Raw genomic sequence first — 21,832 nt, forward strand, 5'->3', positions numbered from 1 at the left:
CTCCTTTGGAGGCACTGATCTCTGCGTACCGCTGGAATTTTCAATGGATGTGAGGCCTCCGGTCGCGATGAGGTGGGGAACTAGGTCTTTCTCTGTGGTCTACACAGGGGATTCAGACATCCTTTCGTCTTTGGAGATGCAAGACGAGCCTGCATTCAAGTCACTGCAGGGATATCCAGCCTTATTTCGAGTCAGGGCATCGCGGTGTCCATTCCACTTGAGGCCGCAAACTCAGGGTCCCTCTCACATACCTAGAGCTGAGAGAAGCCTCCTCTTGAGGTGCTTGTGGTAAGGTGGTATTCCTCTGGAGTCGAAGCCAGGGACTAACCTCTCATCTCGAGTTGATTTTTGGTCCACGGAGCTCTTTCGTGTTGCTACAGTGACCTCAGGATCCCTCTAGCCTTGAAACAGTGTTCTTGGGTTTTCTCTGGAGTGCCATCAAGGAAATCAAGGCTCCTTTCATGTGTGATGTGCAACACGGAATTGCTCTGCACGCAGTGCAGGGGAATCAGGCCTCATCTCGCGGCGAGGGGGAAGTCTCATGGTTTTTCTCGAGTTGCGGCGGGAACCTGGGGTATATTCTCGAGTTACGACGGGGATGGCCCTTCCACACACGTGTTTGTTCAGCGACGTCAGGACTCCTGCCTAGTTGCGAGGGACAACTCGGGATTCTCCCCGAGGTTGGCATTGCAATTGGGACGCCTCTCCAGCTGAGGCGGGAGACCAAGGGTCCCTTTCCACGTGCCACAGGAATCCTGGGACTCCTATCAAGTTTCACGAGGAGTCAGGCATCGTCTCCTTTGGAGGCACTGATCTCCGCGTACCTCTGGAGTTTTCAAAGGATGTGAGGCCTCCGGTCGCGATGAGGTGGGGAACTAGGTCTTTCTCTGTGGTCTCCACAGGGGATTCAGACATCCTTTCATCTTGGGAGATGCAAGACGAGCCTGCATTCAAGTCACTGCCGGGATATCCGGCCTTATTTCGAGTCAGGGCATCGCGGTGTCCATTCCACTTGAGGCCGCAAACTCAGGGTCCCTCTCACATACCTAGAGCTGAGAGAAGCCTCCTCTTGAGGTGCTTGTGGTAAGGTGGTATTCCTCTGGAGTCGAAGCCAGGGACTAACCTCTCATCTCGAGTTGATTTTTGGTCCACGGAGCTATTTCGTGTTGCTACAGTGACCTCAGGATCCCTCTAGCCTTGAAACAGTGTTCTTGGGGTTTCTCTGGAGTGCCACCAAGGAAATCAAGGCTCCTTTCATGTGTGATGTGCAACATGGAATTGCTCTGCACGCAGTGCAGGGGAATCAGGCCTCATCTCGTGGCGAGGGGGAAGTCTCATGGTTTTTCTCGAGTTGCGGCGGGAACCTGGGGTATATTCTCGAGTTATGACGGGGATGGCCCTTCCACCCACGTGTTTGTTCAGCAAACTCAGGACTCCTGCCTAGTTGCGAGGGACAACTCGGGATTCTCCTCGAGGCTTGGCAGGGCAATTGGGACGCCTCTCCAGCTGAGGCGGGAGACCAAGGGTCCCTTTCCATGTGCCACAGGAATACTGGGACTCCTATCAAGTTTCACGAGGAGTCAGGCATCGTCTCCTTTGGAGGCACTGATCTCCGCGTATCTCTGGAGTTTTCAAAGGATGTGAGGCCTCCGGTCGCCATGAGATGGGGAACTAGGTCTTTCTATGTGGACTCCACAGGGGATTCAGATATCCTTTCATTTTGGGAGATGCAAGACGAGCCTGCATTCAAGTCACTGCAGGGATATCCGGCCTTATTTCGAGTCTGGGCATCGCGGTGTCCATTCCACTTGAGGCTGCAATATCAGGGTCCCTCTCACATACCTAGAGCTGAGAGAAGCCTCCTCTTGAGGTGCTTGTGGTAAGGTGGTATTCCTCTGGAGTCGAAGCCAGGGACTAACCTCTCATCTCGAGTTGATTTTTGGTCCCCGGAGCTCTTTCGTGTTGCTACAGTGACCTCAGGATCCCTCTAGCCTTGAAACAGTGTTCTTGGGGTTTCTCTGGAGAGCCACCAAGGAAATCAAGGCTCCTTTCATGTGTGATGTGCAACACGGAATTGTTCTGCACGCAGTGCAGGGGAATCGGGCCTCATCTTGCGGCGAGGGGGAAGTCTCATGGTTTTTCTCGAGTTGCGGCGGGAACCTGGGGTATATTCTCGAGTTACGACGGGGATGGCCCTTCCACACACGTGTTTGTTCAGCGACGTCAGGACTCCTGCCTAGTTGCGAGGGACAACTCGGGATTCTCCTCGAGGCTTGGCATTGCAATTGGGACGCCTCTCCAGCTGAGGCGGGAGACCAAGTGTCCCTTTCCATGTGCCACAGGAATCCTGGGACTCCTATCAAGTTTCACGAGGAGTCAGGCATCGTCTCCTTTGGAGGCACTGATCTCCGCGTACCTCTGGAGTTTTCAAAGGATGTGAGGCCTCCGGTCGTGATGAGGTGGGGAACTAGGTCTTTCTCTGTGGTCTCCACAGGGGATTCAGACATCCTTTCATCTTGGGAGATGCAAGACGAGCCTGCATTCAAGTCACTGCAGGGATATCCGGCCTTATTTCGAGTCAGGGCATCGCGGTGTCCATTCCACTTGAGGCCGCAAACTCAGGGTCCCTCTCACATACCTAGAGCTGAGAGAAGCCTCCTCTTGAGGTGCTTGTGGTAAGGTGGTATTCCTCTGGAGTCGAAGCCAGGGACTAACCTCTCATCTCGAGTTGATTTTTGGTCCACGGAGCTCTTTCGTGTTGCTACAGTGACCTCAGGATCCCTCTAGCCTTGAAACAGTGTTCTTGGGGTTTCTCTGGAGTGCCACCAAGGAAATCAAGGCTCCTTTCATGTGTGATGTGCAACACGGAATTGTTCTGCATGCAGTGCAGGGGAATCGAGCCTCATCTAGTGGCGAGGGGGAAGTCTCATGGTTTTTCTCGAGTTGCGGCGGGAACCTGGGGTATATACTCGAGTTACGACGGGGATGGCCCTTCCACCCACGTGTTTGTTCAGCGACGTCAGGACTCCTGCCTAGTTGCGAGGGACAACTCGGGATTCTCCTCGAGGCTTGGCAGGGCAATTGGGACGCCTCTCCAGCTGAGGCGGGAGACCAAGGGTCCCTTTCCATGTGCCACAGGAATCCTGGGACTCCTATCAAGTTTCACGAGGAGTCAGGCATCGTCTCCTTTGGAGGCACTGATCTCCGCGTACCTCTGGAATTTTCAAAGGATGTGAGGCCTCCGGTCGCGATGAGGTGGGGAACTAGGTCTTTCTCTGTGGTCTCCACAGGGGATTCAGACATCCTTTCATCTTGGGAGATGCAAGACGAGCCTGTATTCAAGTCACTGCAGGGATATCCGGCCTTATTTCGAGTCAGGGCATCGCGGTGTCCATTCCACTTGAGGCCGCAAAATCAGGGTCCCTCTCACATACCTAGAGCTGAGAGAAGCCTCCTCTTGAGGTGCTTGTGGTAAGGTGGTATTCCTCTGGAGTAGAAGCCAGGGACTAACCTCTCATCTCGAGTTGATTTTTGGTCCACGGAGCTCTTTCGTGTTGCTACAGTGACCTCAGGATCCCTCTAGCCTTGAAACAGTGTTCTTGGGGTTTCTCTGGAGTGCCATCAAGGAAATCAAGGCTCCTTTCATGTGTGATGTGCAACACGGAATTGTTCTGCACGCAGTGCAGGGGAATCGGGCCTCATCTCGGGGCGAGGGGGAAGTCTCATGGTTTTTCGCGAGTTGCGGCGGGAACCTGGGGTATATTCTCGAGTACGATGGGGATGGGCCTTCCACACACGTGCTTGTTCAGCGAAGTCAGGACTCCTGCCTAGTTGCGAGGGACAACTCGGGATTCTCGTCGAGGCTTGGCAGGGCAATTGGGACGCCTCTCCAGCTGAGGCGGGAGACCAAGGGTCCCTTTCCCCGTGCCACAGGAATCCTGGGACTCCTATCAAGTTTCACGAGGAGTCAGGCATCGTCTCCTTTGGAGGCACTGATCTCCGCGTACCTCTGGAGTTTTCAAAGGATGTGAGGCCTCCGGTCGCGATGAGGTGGGGAACTAGGTCTTTCTCTGTGGTCTCCACAGGGGATTCAGACATCCTTTCATCTTGGGAGATGCAAGACGAGCCTGCATTCAAGTCACTGCAGGGATATCCGGCCTTATTTCGAGTCAGGGCATCGCGGTGTCCATTCCACTTGAGGCCGCAAACTCAGGGTCCCTCTCACATACCTAGAGCTGAGAGAAGCCTCCTCTTGAGGTGCTTGTGGTAAGGTGGTATTCCTCTGGAGTCGAAGCCAGGGACTAACCTCTCATCTCGAGTTGATTTTTGGTCCCCGGAGCTCTTTCGTGTTGCTACAGTGACCTCAGGATCCCTCTAGCCTTGAAACAGTGTTCTTGGGGTTTCTCTGGAGTGCCATCAAGGAAATCAAGGCTCCTTTCATGTGTGATGTGCAACACGGAATTGCTCTGCACGCAGTGCAGGGGAATCAGGCCTCATCTCGCGGCGAGGGGGAAGTATCATGGTTTTTCTCGAGTTGCGGCGGGAACCTGGGGTATATTCTCGAGTTACGTCGGGGATGGCCCTTCCAGACACGTGTTTGTTCAGCGACCTCAGGACTCCTGCCTAGTTGCGAGGGACAACTCGGGATTCTCCCCGAGGTTGGCATTGCAATTGGGACGCCTCTCCAGCTGAGGCGGGAGACCAAGGGTCCCTTTCCACGTGCCACAGGAATCGTGGGACTCCTATCAAGTTTCACGAGGAGTCAGGCATCGTCTCCTTTGGAGGCACTGATCTCCGCGTACCTCTGGAGTTTTCAAAGGATGTGAGGCCTCCGGTCGCGATGAGGTGGGGAACTAGGTCTTTCTCTGTGGTCTCCACAGGGGATTCAGACATCCTTTCATCTTGGGAGATGCAAGACGAGCCTGCATTCAAGTCACTGCCGGGATATCCGGCCTTATTTCGAGTCAGGGCATCGCGGTGTCCATTCCACTTGAGGCCGCAAACTCAGGGTCCCTCTCACATACCTAGAGCTGAGAGAAGCCTCCTCTTGAGGTGCTTGTGGTAAGGTGGTATTCCTCTGGAGTCGAAGCCAGGGACTAACCTCTCATCTCGAGTTGATTTTTGGTCCACGGAGCTATTTCGTGTTGCTACAGTGACCTCAGGATCCCTCTAGCCTTGAAACAGTGTTCTTGGGGTTTCTCTGGAGTGCCACCAAGGAAATCAAGGCTCCTTTCATGTGTGATGTGCAACATGGAATTGCTCTGCACGCAGTGCAGGGGAATCAGGCCTCATCTCGCGGCGAGGGGGAAGTCTCATGGTTTTTCTCGAGTTGCGGCGGGAACCTGGGGTATATTCTCGAGTTATGACGGGGATGGCCCTTCCACCCACGTGTTTGTTCAGCAACCTCAGGACTCCTGCCTAGTTGCGAGGGACAACTCGGGATTCTCCTCGAGGCTTGGCAGGGCAATTGGGACGCCTCTCCAGCTGAGGCGGGAGACCAAGGGTCCCTTTCCATGTGCCACAGGAATACTGGGACTCCTATCAAGTTTCACGAGGAGTCAGGCATCGTCTCCTTTGGAGGCACTGATCTCCGCGTATCTCTGGAGTTTTCAAAGGATGTGAGGCCTCCGGTCGCCATGAGATGGGGAACTAGGTCTTTCTATGTGGACTCCACAGGGGATTCAGATATCCTTTCATTTTGGGAGATGCAAGACGAGCCTGCATTCAAGTCACTGCAGGGATATCCGGCCTTATTTCGAGTCTGGGCATCGCGGTGTCCATTCCACTTGAGGCTGCAATATCAGGGTCCCTCTCACATACCTAGAGCTGAGAGAAGCCTCCTCTTGAGGTGCTTGTGGTAAGGTGGTATTCCTCTGGAGTCGAAGTCAGGGACTAACCTCTCATCTCGAGTTGATTTGTGGTCCCCGGAGCTCTTTCGTGTTGCTACAGTAACCTCAGGATCCCTCTAGCCTTGAAACAGTGTTCTTGGGGTTTCTCTAGAGAGCCACCAAGGAAATCAAGGCTCCTTTCATGTGTGATGTGCAACACGGAATTGTTCTGCACGCAGTGCAGGGGAATCGGGCCTCATCTCGCGGCGAGGGGGAACTCTCATGGTTTTTCTCGAGTTGCGGCGGGAACCTGGGGTATATTCTCGAGTTACGACGGGGATGGCCCTTCCACACACGTGTTTGTTCAGCGACGTCAGGACTCCTGCCTAGTTGCGAGGGACAACTCGGGATTCTCCTCGAGGCTTGGCAGGGCAATTGGGACGCCTCTCCAGCTGAGGCGGGAGACCAAGGGTCCCTTTCCATGTGCCACAGGAATCCTGGGACTCCTATCAAGTTTCACGAGGAGTCAGGCATCGTCTCCTTTGGAGGCACTGATCTCCGCGTACCTCTGGAGTTTTCAAAGGATGTGAGGCCTCCGGTCGCGATGAGGTGGGGAACTAGGTCTTTCTCTGTGGTCTCCACAGGGGATTCAGACATCCTTTCATCTTGGGAGATGCAAGACGAGCCTGCATTCAAGTCACTGCAGGGATATCCGGCCTTATTTCGAGTCAGGGCATCGCGGTGTCCATTCCACTTGAGGCCGCAAACTCAGGGTCCCTCTCACATACCTAGAGCTGAGAGAAGCCTCCTCTTGAGGTGCTTGTGGTAAGGTGGTATTCCTCTGGAGTCGAAGCCAGGGACTAACCTCTCATCTCGAGTTGATTTTTGGTCCCCGGAGCTCTTTCGTGTTGCTACAGTGACCTCAGGATCCCTCTAGCCTTGAAACAGTGTTCTTGGGGTTTCTCTGGAGTGCCATCAAGGAAATCAAGGCTCCTTTCATGTGTGATGTGCAACACGGAATTGCTCTGCACGCAGTGCAGGGGAATCAGGCCTCATCTCGCGGCGAGGGGGAAGTATCATGGTTTTTCTCGAGTTGCGGCGGGAACCTGGGGTATATTCTCGAGTTACGTCGGGGATGGCCCTTCCAGACACGTGTTTGTTCAGCGACCTCAGGACTCCTGCCTAGTTGCGAGGGACAACTCGGGATTCTCCCCGAGGTTGGCATTGCAATTGGGACGCCTCTCCAGCTGAGGCGGGAGACCAAGGGTCCCTTTCCACGTGCCACAGGAATCGTGGGACTCCTATCAAGTTTCACGAGGAGTCAGGCATCGTCTCCTTTGGAGGCACTGATCTCCGCGTACCTCTGGAGTTTTCAAAGGATGTGAGGCCTCCGGTCGCGATGAGGTGGGGAACTAGGTCTTTCTCTGTGGTCTCCACAGGGGATTCAGACATCCTTTCATCTTGGGAGATGCAAGACGAGCCTGCATTCAAGTCACTGCCGGGATATCCGGCCTTATTTCGAGTCAGGGCATCGCGGTGTCCATTCCACTTGAGGCCGCAAACTCAGGGTCCCTCTCACATACCTAGAGCTGAGAGAAGCCTCCTCTTGAGGTGCTTGTGGTAAGGTGGTATTCCTCTGGAGTCGAAGCCAGGGACTAACCTCTCATCTCGAGTTGATTTTTGGTCCACGGAGCTATTTCGTGTTGCTACAGTGACCTCAGGATCCCTCTAGCCTTGAAACAGTGTTCTTGGGGTTTCTCTGGAGTGCCACCAAGGAAATCAAGGCTCCTTTCATGTGTGATGTGCAACATGGAATTGCTCTGCACGCAGTGCAGGGGAATCAGGCCTCATCTCGCGGCGAGGGGGAAGTCTCATGGTTTTTCTCGAGTTGCGGCGGGAACCTGGGGTATATTCTCGAAGTATGACGGGGATGGCCCTTCCACCCACGTGTTTGTTCAGCAACCTCAGGACTCCTGCCTAGTTGCGAGGGACAACTCGGGATTCTCCTCGAGGCTTGGCAGGGCAATTGGGACGCCTCTCCAGCTGAGGCGGGAGACCAAGGGTCCCTTTCCATGTGCCACAGGAATACTGGGACTCCTATCAAGTTTCACGAGGAGTCAGGCATCGGCTCCTTTGGAGGCACTGATCTCCGCGTATCTCTGGAGTTTTCAAAGGATGTGAGGCCTCCGGTCGCCATGAGATGGGGAACTAGGTCTTTCTATGTGGACTCCACAGGGGATTCAGATATCCTTTCATTTTGGGAGATGCAAGACGAGCCTGCATTCAAGTCACTGCAGGGATATCCGGCCTTATTTCGAGTCTGGGCATCGCGGTGTCCATTCCACTTGAGGCTGCAATATCAGGGTCCCTCTCACATACCTAGAGCTGAGAGAAGCCTCCTCTTGAGGTGCTTGTGGTAAGGTGGTATTCCTCTGGAGTCGAAGTCAGGGACTAACCTCTCATCTCGAGTTGATTTGTGGTCCCCGGAGCTCTTTCGTGTTGCTACAGTAACCTCAGGATCCCTCTAGCCTTGAAACAGTGTTCTTGGGGTTTCTCTGGAGAGCCACCAAGGAAATCAAGGCTCCTTTCATGTGTGATGTGCAACACGGAATTGTTCTGCACGCAGTGCAGGGGAATCGGGCCTCATCTCGCGGCGAGGGGGAACTCTCATGGTTTTTCTCGAGTTGCGGCGGGAACCTGGGGTATATTTTCGAGTTACGACGGGGATGGCCCTTCCACACACGTGTTTGTTCAGCGACGTCAGGACTCCTGCCTAGTTGCGAGGGACAACTCGGGATTCTCCTCGAGGCTTGGCAGGGCAATTGGGACGCCTCTCCAGCTGAGGCGGGAGACCAAGGGTCCCTTTCCATGTGCCACAGGAATCCTGGGACTCCTATCAAGTTTCACGAGGAGTCAGGCATCGTCTCCTTTGGAGGCACTGATCTCCGCGTACCTCTGGAGTTTTCAAAGGATGTGAGGCCTCCGGTCGCGATGAGGTGGGGAACTAGGTCTTTCTCTGTGGTCTCCACAGGGGATTCAGACATCCTTTCATCTTGGGAGATGCAAGACGAGCCTGCATTCAAGTCACTGCAGGGATATCCGGCCTTATTTCGAGTCAGGGCATCGCGGTGTCCATTCCACTTGAGGCCGCAAACTCAGGGTCCCTCTCACATACCTAGAGCTGAGAGAAGCCTCCTCTTGAGGTGCTTGTGGTAAGGTGGTATTCCTCTGGAGTCGAAGCCAGGGACTAACCTCTCATCTCGAGTTGATTTTTGGTCCACGGAGCTCTTTCGTGTTGCTACAGTGACCTCAGGATCCCTCTAGCCTTGAAACAGTGTTCTTGGGGTTTCTCTGGAGTGCCACCAAGGAAATCAAGGCTCCTTTCATGTGTGATGTGCAACACGGAATTGTTCTGCATGCAGTGCAGGGGAATCGAGCCTCATCTAGTGGCGAGGGGGAAGTCTCATGGTTTTTCTCGAGTTGCGGCGGGAACCTGGGGTATATACTCGAGTTACGACGGGGATGGCCCTTCCACCCACGTGTTTGTTCAGCGACGTCAGGACTCCTGCCTAGTTGCGAGGGACAACTCGGGATTCTCCTCGAGGCTTGGCAGGGCAATTGGGACGCCTCTCCAGCTGAGGCGGGAGACCAAGGGTCCCTTTCCATGTGCCACAGGAATCCTGGGACTCCTATCAAGTTTCACGAGGAGTCAGGCATCGTCTCCTTTGGAGGCACTGATCTCCGCGTACCTCTGGAATTTTCAAAGGATGTGAGGCCTCCGGTCGCGATGAGGTGGGGAACTAGGTCTTTCTCTGTGGTCTCCACAGGGGATTCAGACATCCTTTCATCTTGGGAGATGCAAGACGAGCCTGTATTCAAGTCACTGTAGGGATATCCGGCCTTATTTCGAGTCAGGGCATCGCGGTGTCCATTCCACTTGAGGCCGCAAAATCAGGGTCCCTCTCACATACCTAGAGCTGAGAGAAGCCTCCTCTTGAGGTGCTTGTGGTAAGGTGGTATTCCTCTGGAGTAGAAGCCAGGGACTAACCTCTCATCTCGAGTTGATTTTTGGTCCACGGAGCTCTTTTGTGTTGCTACAGTGACCTCAGGATCCCTCTAGCCTTGAAACAGTGTTCTTGGGGTTTCTCTGGAGTGCCATCAAGGAAATCAAGGCTCCTTTCATGTGTGATGTGCAACACGGAATTGTTCTGCACGCAGTGCAGGGGAATCGGGCCTCATCTCGGGGCGAGGGGGAAGTCTCATGGTTTTTCGCGAGTTGCGGCGGGAACCTGGGGTATATTCTCGAGTACGATGGGGATGGGCCTTCCACACACGTGCTTGTTCAGCGAAGTCAGGACTCCTGCCTAGTTGCGAGGGACAACTCGGGATTCTCGTCGAGGCTTGGCAGGGCAATTGGGACGCCTCTCCAGCTGAGGCGGGAGACCAAGGGTCCCTTTCCATGTGCCACAGGAATTCTGGGACTCCTATCAAGTTTCACGAGGAGTCAGGCATCGTCTTCTTTGGAGGCACTGATCTCCGCGTACCTCTGGAGTTTTCAAAGGATGTGAGGCCTCCGGTCGCGATAAGGTGGGGAACTAGGTCTTTCTCTGTTTTCTCCACAGGGGATTCAGATATCCTTTCATCTTGGGAGATGCAAGACGAGCCTACATTCAAGTCACTGCAGGGATATCCCGCCTTATTTCGAGTCAGGGCATCGCGGTGTCCATTCCACTTGAGGCCGCAAACTCAGGGTCCCTCTCACATACCTAGAGCTGAGAGAAGCCTCCTCTTGAGATGCTTGTGGTAAGGTGGTATTCCTCTGGAGTCGAAGCCAGGGACTAACCTCTCATCTCGAGTTGATTTTTGGTCCACGGAGCTCTTTCGTGTTGCTACAGTGACCTCAGGATCCCTCTAGCCTTGAAACAGTGTTCTTTGGGTTTCTCTGGAGTGCCATCAAGGAAATCAAGGCTCCTTTCATGTGTGATGTGCAACACGGAATTGCTCTGCACGCAGTGCAGGGAAATCAGGCCTCATCTCGCGGCGAGGGGGAAGTCTCATGGTTTTTCTCGAATTGCGGCGGGAACCTGGGGTATATTCTCAAGTTACGTCGGGGATGGCCCTTCCACACACGTGTTTGTTCAGCGACGTCAGGACTCCTGCCTAGTTGTGAGGGACAACTCGGGATTCTCCTCGAGGCTTGGCAGGGCAATTGGGACGCCTCTCCAGCTGAGGCGGGAGACCAAGGGTCCCTTTCCACGTGCCACAGGAATCCTGGGACTCCTATCAAGTTTCACGAGGAGTCAGGCATCGTCTCCTTTGGAGGCACTGATCTCCGCGTACCTCTGGAGTTTTCAAAGGATGTGAGGCCTCCGGTCGCGATGAGGTGGGGAACTAGGTCGTTCTCTGTGGTCTCCACAGGGGATTCAGACATCCTTTCATCTTGGGAGATGCAAGACGAGCCTGCATTCAAGTCACTGCCGGGATATCCGGCCTTATTTCGAGTCAGGGCATCGCGGTGTCCATTCCACTTGAGGCCGCAAACTCAGGGTCCCTCTCACATACCTAGAGCTGAGAAAAGCCTCCTCTTGAGTTGCTTGTGGTAAGGTGGTATTCCTCTGGAGTCAAAGCCAGGGACTAACCTCTCATCTCGAGTTGATTTTTGGTCCACGGAGCTCTTTCGTGTTGCTACAGTGACCTCAGGATCCCTCTAGCCTTGAAACAGTGTTCTTGGGGTTTCTCTGGAGTGCCACCAAGGAAATCAAGGCTCCTTTCATGTGTGATGTGCAACACGGAATTTCTCTGCACGCAGTGCAGGGGAATCGGGCCTCATCTCGCGGCGAGGGGAAGTCTCATGGTTTTTCTCGAGTTGCGGCGGGAACCTGGGGTATATTCTCGAGTTACGACGGAGATGGCCCTTCCACACACTTGTTTGTTCAGCAACCTCAGGACTCCTGCCTAGTTGCGAGGGACAACTCGGGATTCTCCTCGAGGCTTGGCATTGCAATTGGGACGCCTCTCCAGCTGAGGCGGGAGACCAAGGGTCCCTTTCCATGTGCCACAGGAATCCTGGGACTCCTATCAAGTTTCACGAGGAGTCAGGCATCGTCTCCTTTGGAGGCACTGATCTCCGCGTACCTCTGGAGTTTTCAAAGGATGTGAGGCCTCCGGTCGCGATGAGGTGGGGAACTAGGTCTTTCTCTGTGGTCTCCACAGGGGATTCAGACATCCTTTCATCTTGGGAGATGCAAGACGAGCCTGCATTCAAGTCACTGCAGGGATATCCGGCCTTATTTCGAGTCAGGGCATCGCGGTGTCCATTCCACTTGAGGCCGCAAACTCAGGGTCCCTCTCACATACCTAGAGCTGAGAGAAGCCTCCTCTTGAGGTGCTTGTGGTAAGGTGGTATTCCTCTGGAGTCGAAGCCAGGGACTAACCTCTCATCTCGAGTTGATTTGTGGTCCCCGGAGCTCTTTCGTGTTGCTACAGTGACCTCAGGATCCCTCTAGCCTTGAAACAGTGTTCTTGGGGTTTCTCTGGAGAGCCACCAAGGAAATCAAGGCTCCTTTCATGTGTGATGTGCAACACGGAATTTCTCTGCACGCAGTGCAGGGGAATCGGGCCTCATCTCGCGGCGAGGGGAAGTCTCATGGTTTTTCTCGAGTTGCGGCGGGAACCTGGGGTATATTCTCGAGTTACGACGGAGATGGCCCTTCCACACACGTGTTTGTTCAGCGACGTCAGGACTCCTGCCTAGTTGCGAGGGACAACTCGGGATTCTCCTCGAGGCTTGGCATTGCAATTGGGACGCCTCTCCAGCTGAGGCGGGAGACCAAGGGTCCCTTTCCATGTGCCACAGGAATCCTGGGACTCCTATCAAGTTTCACGAGGAGTCAGGCATCGTCTCCTTTGGAGGCACTGATCTCCGCGTACCTCTGGAGTTTTCAAAGGATGTGAGGCCTCCGGTCGCGATGAGGTGGGGAACTAGGTCTTTCTCTGTGGTCTCCACAGGGGATTCAGACATCCTTTCATCTTGGGAGATGCAAGACGAGCCTGCATTCAAGTCACTGCAGGGATATCCGGCCTTATTTCGAGTCAGGGCATCGCGGTGTCCATTCCACTTGAGGCCGCAAACTCAGGGTCCCTCTCACATACCTAGAGCTGAGAGAAGCCTCCTCTTGAGGTGCATGTGGTAAGGTGGTATTCCTCTGGAGTCGAAGCCAGGGACTAACCTCTCATCTCGAGTTGATTTTTGGTCCACGGAGCTCTTTCGTGTTGCTACAGTGACCTCAGGATCCCTCTAGCCTTGAAACAGTGTTCTTGGGGTTTCTCTGGAGTGCCACCAAGGAAATCAAGGCTCCTTTCATGTGTGATGTGCAACACGGAATTGTTCTGCATGCAGTGCAGGGGAATCGAGCCTCATCTAGTGGCGAGGGGGAAGTCTCATGGTTTTTCTCGAGTTGCGGCGGGAACCTGGGGTATATACTCGAGTTACGACGGGGATGGCCCTTCCACCCACGTGTTTGTTCAGCGACGTCAGGACTCCTGCCTAGTTGCGAGGGAAAACTCGGGATTCTCCTCGAGGTTTGGCAGGGCAATTGGGACGCCTCTCCAGCTGAGGCGGGAGACCAAGGGTCCCTTTCCATGTGCCACAGGAATCCTGGGACTCCTATCAAGTTTCACGAGGAGTCAGGCATCGTCTCCTTTGGAGGCACTGATCTCCGCGTACCTCTGGAATTTTCAAAGGATGTGAGGCCTCCGGTCGCGATGAGGTGGGGAACTAGGTCTTTCTCTGTGGTCTCCACAGGGGATTCAGACATCCTTTCGTCTTTGGAGATGCAAGACGAGCCTGCATTCAAGTCACTGCAGGGATATCCAGCCTTATTTCGAGTCAGGGCATCGCGGTGTCCATTCCACTTGAGGCCGCAAACTCAGGGTCCCTCTCACATACCTAGAGCTGAGAGAAGCCTCCTCTTGAGGTGCTTGTGGTAAGGTGGTATTCCTCTGGAGTCGAAGCCAGGGACTAACCTCTCATCTCGAGTTGATTTTTGGTCCACGGAGCTCTTTCGTGTTACTACAGTGACCTCAGGATCCCTCTAGCCTTGAAACAGTGTTCTTGGGGTTTCTCTGGAGTGCCATCAAGGAAATCAACGCTCCTTTCATGTATGATGTGCAACACGGAATTGTTCTGCACGCAGTGCAGGGGAATCGGGCCTCATCTCGGGGCGAGGGGGAAGTCTCATGGTTTTTCGCAAGTTGCGGCGCGAACCTGGGGTATATTCTCGAGTACGATGGGGATGGCCCTTCCAGACACGTGCTTGTTCAGCGACGTCAGGACTCCTGCCTAGTTGCGAGGGACAACTCGGGATTCTCCCCGAGGTTGGCATTGCAATTGGGACGCCTCTCCAGCTGAGGCGGGAGACCAAGGGTCCCTTTCCACGTGCCACAGGAATCCTGGGACTCCTATCAAGTTTCACGAGGAGTCAGGCATCGTCTCCTTTGGAGGCACTGATCTCCGCGTACCTCTGGAGTTTTCAAAGGATGTGAGGCCCCCGGTCGCGATGAGCTGGGGAACTAGGTCTTTCTCTGTGGTCTCCACAGGGGATTCAGACATCCTTTCATCTTGGGAGATGCAAGACGAGCCTGCATTCAAGTCACTGCCGGGATATCCGGCCTTATTTCGAGTCAGGGCATCGCGGTGTCCATTCCACTTGAGGCCGCAAACTCAGGGTCCCTCTCACATACCTAGAGCTGAGAGAAGCCTCCTCTTGAGGTGCTTGTGGTAAGGTGGTATTCCTCTGGAGTCGAAGCCAGGGACTAACCTCTCATCTCGAGTTGATTTTTGGTCCCCGGAGCTCTTTCGTGTTGCTACAGTGACCTCAGGATCCCTCTAGCCTTGAAACAGTGTTCTTGGGGTTTCTCTGGAGTGCCATCAAGGAAATCAAGGCTCCTTTCATGTGTGATGTGCAACACGGAATTGCTCTGCACGCAGTGCAGGGGAATCAGGCCTCATCTCGCGGCGAGGGGGAAGTCTCATGGTTTTTCTCGAGTTGCGGCGGGAACCTGGGGTATATTCTCGAGTTACGTCGGGGATGGCCCTTCCAGACACGTGTTTGTTCAGCGACCTCAGGACTCCTGCCTAGTTGCGAGGGACAACTCGGGATTCTCCTCGAGGCTTGGCAGGGCAATTGGGACGCCTCTCCAGCTGAGGCGGGAGACCAAGGGTCCCTTTCCATGTGCCACAGGAATCCTGGGACTCCTATCAAGTTTCACGAGGAGTCAGGCATCGTCTTCTTTGGAGGCACTGATCTCCGCGTACCTCTGGAGTTTTCAAAGGATGTGAGGCCTCCGGTCGCGATGAGGTGGGGAACTAGGTCTTTCTCTGTGGTCTCCACAGGGGATTCAGACATCCTTTCATCTTGGGAGATGCAAGACGAGCCTGCATTCAAGTCACTGCAGAGATATCCGGCCTTATTTCGAGTCAGGGCATCGCAGTGTCCATTCCACTTGAGGCCGCAAAGTCAGCGTCCCTCTCACATACCTAGAGCTGAGAGAAGCCTCCTCTTGAGGTGCTTGTGGTAAGGTGGTATTCCTCTGGAGTCGAAGCCAGGGACTAACCTCTCATCTCGAGTTGATTTTTGGTCCACGGAGCTCTTTCGTGTTGCTACAGTGACCTCAGGATCCCTCTAGCCTTGAAACAGTGTTCTTGGGGTTTCTCTGGAGTGCCACCAAGGAAATCAAGGCTCCTTTCATGTGTGATGTGCAACATGGAATTGCTCTGCACGCAGTGCAGGGGAATCAGGCCTCATCTCGCGGCGAGGGGGAAGTCTCATGGTTTTTCTCAAGTTGCGGCGGGAACCTGGGGTATATTCTCGAGTTATGACGGGGATGGCCCTTCCACCCACGTGTTTGTTCAGCAACCTCAGGACTCCTGCCTAGTTGCGAGGGACAACTCGGGATTCTCCTCGAGGCTTGGCAGGGCAATTGGGACGCCTCTCCAGCTGAGGCGGGAGACCAAGGGTCCCTTTTCATGTGCCACAGGAATCCTGGGACTCCTATCAAGTTTCACGAGGAGTCAGGCATCGTCTCCTTTGGAGGCACTGATCTCCGCGTATCTCTGGAGTTTTCAAAGGATGTGAGGCCTCCGGTCGCCATGAGATGGGGAACTAGGTCTTTCTATGTGGACTCCACAGGGGATTCAGATATCCTTTCATTTTGGGAGATGCAAGACGAGCCTGCATTCAAGTCACTGCAGGGATATCCGGCCTTATTTCGAGTCTGGGCATCGCGGTGTCCATTCCACTTGAGGCTGCAATATCTGGGTCCCTCTCACATACCTAGAGCTGAGAGAAGCCTCCTCTTGAGGTGCTTCTGGTAAGGTGGTATTCCTCTGGAGTCGAAGCCAGGGACTAACCTCTCATCTCGAGTTGATTTGTGGTCCCCGGAGCTCTTTCGTGTTGCTACAGTGACCTCAGGATCCCTCTAGCCTTGAAACAGTGTTCTTGGGGTTTCTCTGGAGAGCCAGCAAGGAAATCAAGGCTCCTTTCATGTGTGATGTGCAACACGGAATTGTTCTGCACGCAGTGCAGGGGAATCGGGCCTCATCTCGCGGCGAGTGGGAAGTCTCATGGTTTTTCTCGAGTTGCGGCGGGAACCTGGGGTATATTCTCGAGTTACGACGGGGATGGCCCTTCCACACACGTGTTTGTTCAGCGACGTCAGGACTCCTGCCTAGTTGCGAGGGACAACTCGGGATTCTCCTCGAGGCTTGGCAGGGCAATTGGGACGCCTCTCCAGCTGAGGCGGGAGACCAAGGGTCCCTTTCCATGTGCCACAGGAATCCTGGGACTCCTATCAAGTTTCACGAGGAGTCAGGCATCGTCTCCTTTGGAGGCACTGATCTCCGCGTACCTCTGGAGTTTTCAAAGGATGTGAGGCCTCCGGTCGCGATGAGGTGGGGAAGTAGGTTTCCTTGTGGTCTCCACAGAGGATTCAGACATCCTTTCGTCTTGGGAGATGCAAGACGAACCTGCATTCAAGTCACTGCAGGGATATTCGGCCTTTTTTCGAGTCAGGGCATCACGGTGTCCATTCCACTTGAGGCCGCAAACTCAGGGTCCCTCTCACATATCTAGAGCTGAGAGAAGCCTCCTCTTGAGGTGCTTGTGGTAAGGTGGTATTCCTCTGGAGTCGAAGCCAGGGACTAACCTCTCAACTCGAGTTGATTTTTGGTCCACGGAGCTCTTTCGTGTGGCTACAGTGACCTCAGGATCCCTCTACCTTGAAACAGTGTTCTTGGGGTTTCTCTGGAGTGCCATCAAGGAAATCAAGGCTCTTTTGATGTGTGATGTGCAAGACGGAATTGCTCTGCACGCAGTGCAGTGGAATCGGGCCTCATCTCGCGGCGAGGGGGAAGTCTCATGGTTTTTCTCGAGTTGCGTCGGTAACCTGGGGTATATTCTCGAGTTACGACGGGGATGGCCCTTACACACACGTGTTTGTTCAGCCGCGTCAGGACTCCTGCCTAGTTGCGAGGGACAACTCGGGATTCTCCTCGAGGCTTGGCAGGGCAATTGGGACGCCTCTCCAGCTGAGGCGGGAGACCAAGGGTCCCTTTCCACGTGCCACAGGAATCCTGGGACTCCTATCAAGTTTCACGAGGAGTCAGGCATCGTCTCCTTTGGAGGCACTGATCTCCGCGTACCTCTGGAGTTTTCAAAGGATGTGAGGCCTCCGGTCGCGATGAGGTGGGGAACTACTTCTTTTTCTGTGGTCTCCACAGGGGATTCAGACATCCTTTCGTCTTGGGAGATGCAAGACGAGCCTGCATTCAAGTCACTGCAGGGATATCCAGCCTTATTGCGAGTCAGGGCATCGCGGTGTCCATTCCACTTGAGGCCGCAAATCAGGGTCCCTCTCACATACCTAGAGCTGAGAGAAGCCTCCTCTTGAGGTGCTTCTGGTAAGGTGATATCCTTCTGGAGTCGAAGCCAGGGACTAACCTCTCATCTCGAGTTGATTTTTGGTCCACGGAGCTCTTTCGTGTGGCTACAGTGACCTCAGGATCCCTCTAGCCTTGAAAGAGTGTTCTTGGGGTTTCTCTGGAGGGCCATCAAGGAAATCAAGGCTCCTTTCATGTGTGATGTGCAACACGGAATTGTTCTGCACGCAGTGCAGGGAAATCGGGCCTCATCTCGGGGCGAGGGGGAAGTCTCATGGTTTTTCTCGAGTTGCTGCGGGAACCTGGGGTATATTCTCGAGTACGATGGGGATGGGCCTTCCACACACGTGCTTGTTCAGCGAAGTCAGGACTCCTGCCTAGTTGCGAGGGACAACTCGGGATTCTCCTCGAGGCTTGGCAGGGCAATTGGGACGCCTCTCCAGCTGAGGCGGGAGACCAAGTGTCCCTTTCCACGTGGCACAGGAATCCTGGGACTCCTATCAAGTTTCAGGAGGAGTCAGGCATCGTCTCCTTTGGAGGCACTGATCTCCGCGTACCTCTGGAGTTTTCAAAGGATGTGAGGCCTCCGGTCGCGATGAGGTGGGGAAGTAGGTTTCCTTGTGGTCTCCACAGAGGATTCAGACATCCTTTCGTCTTGGGAGATGCAAGACGAACCTGCATTCAAGTCACTGCAGGGATATTCGGCCTTTTTTCAAGTCAGGGTATCACGGTGTCCATTCCACTTGAGGCCGCAAACTCAGGGTCCCTCTCACATATCTAGAGCTGAGAGAAGCCTCCTCTTGAGGTGCTTGTGGTAAGGTGGTATTCCTCTGGAGTCGAAGACAGGGACTAACCTCTCAACTCGAGTTGATTTTTGGTCCACGGAGCTCTTTTGTGTGGCTACAGTGACCTCAGGATCCCTCTACCTTGAAACAGTGTTCTTGGGGTTTCTCTGGAGTGCCATCAAGGAAATCAAGGCTCCTTTGATGTGTGATGTGCAAGACGGAATTGCTCTGCACGCAGTGCAGGGGAATCGGGCCTCATCTCGCGGCGAGGGGGAAGTCTCATGGTTTTTCTCGAGTTGCGTCGGGAACCTGGGGTATATTCTCGAGTTACGACGGGGATGGCCCTTACACACACGTGTTTGTTCAGCCGCGTCAGGACTCCTGCCTAGTTGCGAGGGACAACTCGGGATTCTCCTCGAGGCTTGGCAGGGAAATTGGGACGCCTCTCCAGCTGAGGCGGGAGACCAAGGGTCCCTTTCCCCGTGCCACAGGAATCCTGGGACTCCTATCAAGTTTCACGAGGAGTCAGGCATTGTCTCCTTTGGAGGCACTGATCTCCGCGTACCTCTGGAGTTTTCAAAGGATGTGAGGCCTCCGGTCGCGATGAGGTGGGGAACTAGTTCTTTTTCTGTGGCCTCCACAGGGGATTCAGACATCCTTTCGTCTTGGGAGATGCAAGACGAGCCTGCATTCAAGTCACTGCAGGGATATCTGGCCTTATTTCGAGTCAGGGCATCGCGGTGTCCATTCCACTTGAGGCCGCAAATCAGGGTCCCTCTCACATACCTAGAGCTGAGAGAAGCCTCCTCTTGAGGTGCTTCTGGTAAGGTGATATACTTCTGGAGTCGAAGCCAGGGACTAACCTCTCATCTCGAGTTGATTTTTGGTCCACGGAGCTCTTTCGTGTGGCTACAGTGACCTCAGGATCCCTCTAGCCTGGAAACAGTGTTCTTGGGGTTTCTCTGGAATGCCATCAAGGAAATCAAGGCTCCTTTCATGTGTGATGTGCAACACGGAATTGCTCTGCACGCAGTGCAGGGGAATCGGGCCTAATCTCGCGGCGAGGGGGAAGTTTCATGCTTTATCTCGGGTTGCGGCGGGAACCTGGGGTATATTCTCGAGTTATGACGGGGATGGCCCTTCCACCCACGTGTTTGTTCAGCAACCTCAGGACTCCTGCCTAGTTGCGAGGGACAACTCGGGATTCTCCTCGAGGCTTGGCAGGGCAATTGGGACGCCTCTCCAGCTGAGGCGGGAGACCAAGGGTCCCTTTCCATGTGCCACAGGAATACTGGGACTCCTATCAAGTTTCACGAGGAGTCAGGCATCGTCTCCTTTGGAGGCACTGATCTCCGCGTATCTCTGGAGTTTTCAAAGGATGTGAGGCCTCCGGTCGCCATGAGGTGGGGAACTAGGTCTTTCTATGTGGACTCCACAGGGGATTCAGATATCCTTTCATTTTGGGAGATGCAAGACGAGCCTGCATTCAAGTCACTGCAGGGATATCCGGCCTTATTTCGAGTCTGGGCATCGCGGTGTCCATTCCACTTGAGGCTGCAATATCAGGGTCCCTCTCACATACCTAGAGGTGAGAGAAGCCTCCTCTTGAGGTGCTTGTGGTAAGGTGGTATTCCTCTGGAGTCGAAGCCAGGGACTAACCTCTCATCTCGAGTTGATTTGTGGTCCCCGGAGCTCTTTCGTGTTGCTACAGTGACCTCAGGATCCCTCTAGCCTTGAAACAGTGTTCTTGGGGTTTCTCTGGAGAGCCACCAAGGAAATCAAGGCTCCTTTCCTGTGTGATGTGCAACACGGAATTGTTCTGCACGCAGTGCAGGGGAATCGGGCCTCATCTCGCGGCGAGGGGGAAGTCTCATGGTTTCTCTCGAGTTGCGGCGGGAATCTGGGGTATATTCTCGAGTTACGACGGGGATGGCCCTTCCACACACGTGTTTGTTCAGCGACGTCAGGACTCCTGCCTAGTTGCGAGGGAAAACTCGGGATTCTCCTCGAGGCTTGGCAGGGCAATTGGGACGCCTCTCCAGCTGAGGCGGGAGACCAAGGGTCCCTTTCCATGTGCCACAGGAATCCTGGGACTCCTATCAAGTTTCACGAGGAGTCAGGCATCGTCTCCTTTGGAGGCACTGATCTCCGCGTACCTCTGGAGTTTTCAAAGGATGTGAGGCCTCCGGTCGCGATGAGGTGGGGAAGTAGGTTTCCTTGTGGTCTCCACAGAGGATTCAGACATCCTTTCGTCTTGGGAGATGCAAGACGAACCTGCATTCAAGTCACTGCAGGGATATTCGGCCTTTTTTCGAGTCAGGGCATCACGGTGTCCATTCCACTTGAGGCCGCAAACTCAGGGTCCCTCTCACATATCTAGAGCTGAGAGAAGCCTCCTCTTGAGGTGCTTGTGGTAAGGTGGTATTCCTCTGGAGTCGAAGCCAGGGACTAACCTCTCAACTCGAGTTGATTTTTGGTCCACGGAGCTCTTTCGTGTGGCTACAGTGACCTCAGGATCCCTCTACCTTGAAACAGTGTTCTTGGGGTTTCTCTGGAGTGCCATCAAGGAAATCAAGGCTCTTTTGATGTGTGATGTGCAAGACGGAATTGCTCTGCACGCAGTGCAGGGGAATCGGGCCTCATCTCGCGGCGAGGGGGAAGTCTCATGGTTTTTCTCGAGTTGCGTCGGTAACCTGGGGTATATTCTCGAGTTACGACGGGGATGGCCCTTACACACACGTGTTTGTTCAGCCGCGTCAGGACTCCTGCCTAGTTGCGAGGGACAACTCGGGATTCTCCTCGAGGCTTGGCAGGGCAATTGGGACGCCTCTCCAGCTGAGGCGGGAGACCAAGGGTCCCTTTCCACGTGCCACAGGAATCCTGGGACTCCTATCAAGTTTCACGAGGAGTCAGGCATCGTCTCCTTTGGAGGCACTGATCTCCGCGTACCTCTGGAGTTTTCAAAGGATGTGAGGCCTCCGGTCGCGATGAGGTGGGGAACTACTTCTTTTTCTGTGGTCTCCACAGGGGATTCAGACATCCTTTCGTCTTGGGAGATGCAAGACGAGCCTGCATTCAAGTCACTGCAGGGATATCCAGCCTTATTGCGAGTCAGGGCATCGCGGTGTCCATTCCACTTGAGGCCGCAAATCAGGGTCCCTCTCACATACCTAGAGCTGAGAGAAGCCTCCTCTTGAGGTGCTTCTGGTAAGGTGATATCCTTCTGGAGTCGAAGCCAGGGACTAACCTCTCATCTCGAGTTGATTTTTGGTCCACGGAGC

This window comes from Cervus elaphus, chromosome 20 (genome assembly GCF_910594005.1).
Source record: "Cervus elaphus chromosome 20, mCerEla1.1, whole genome shotgun sequence".
Taxonomy (NCBI): domain Eukaryota; kingdom Metazoa; phylum Chordata; class Mammalia; order Artiodactyla; family Cervidae; genus Cervus; species Cervus elaphus.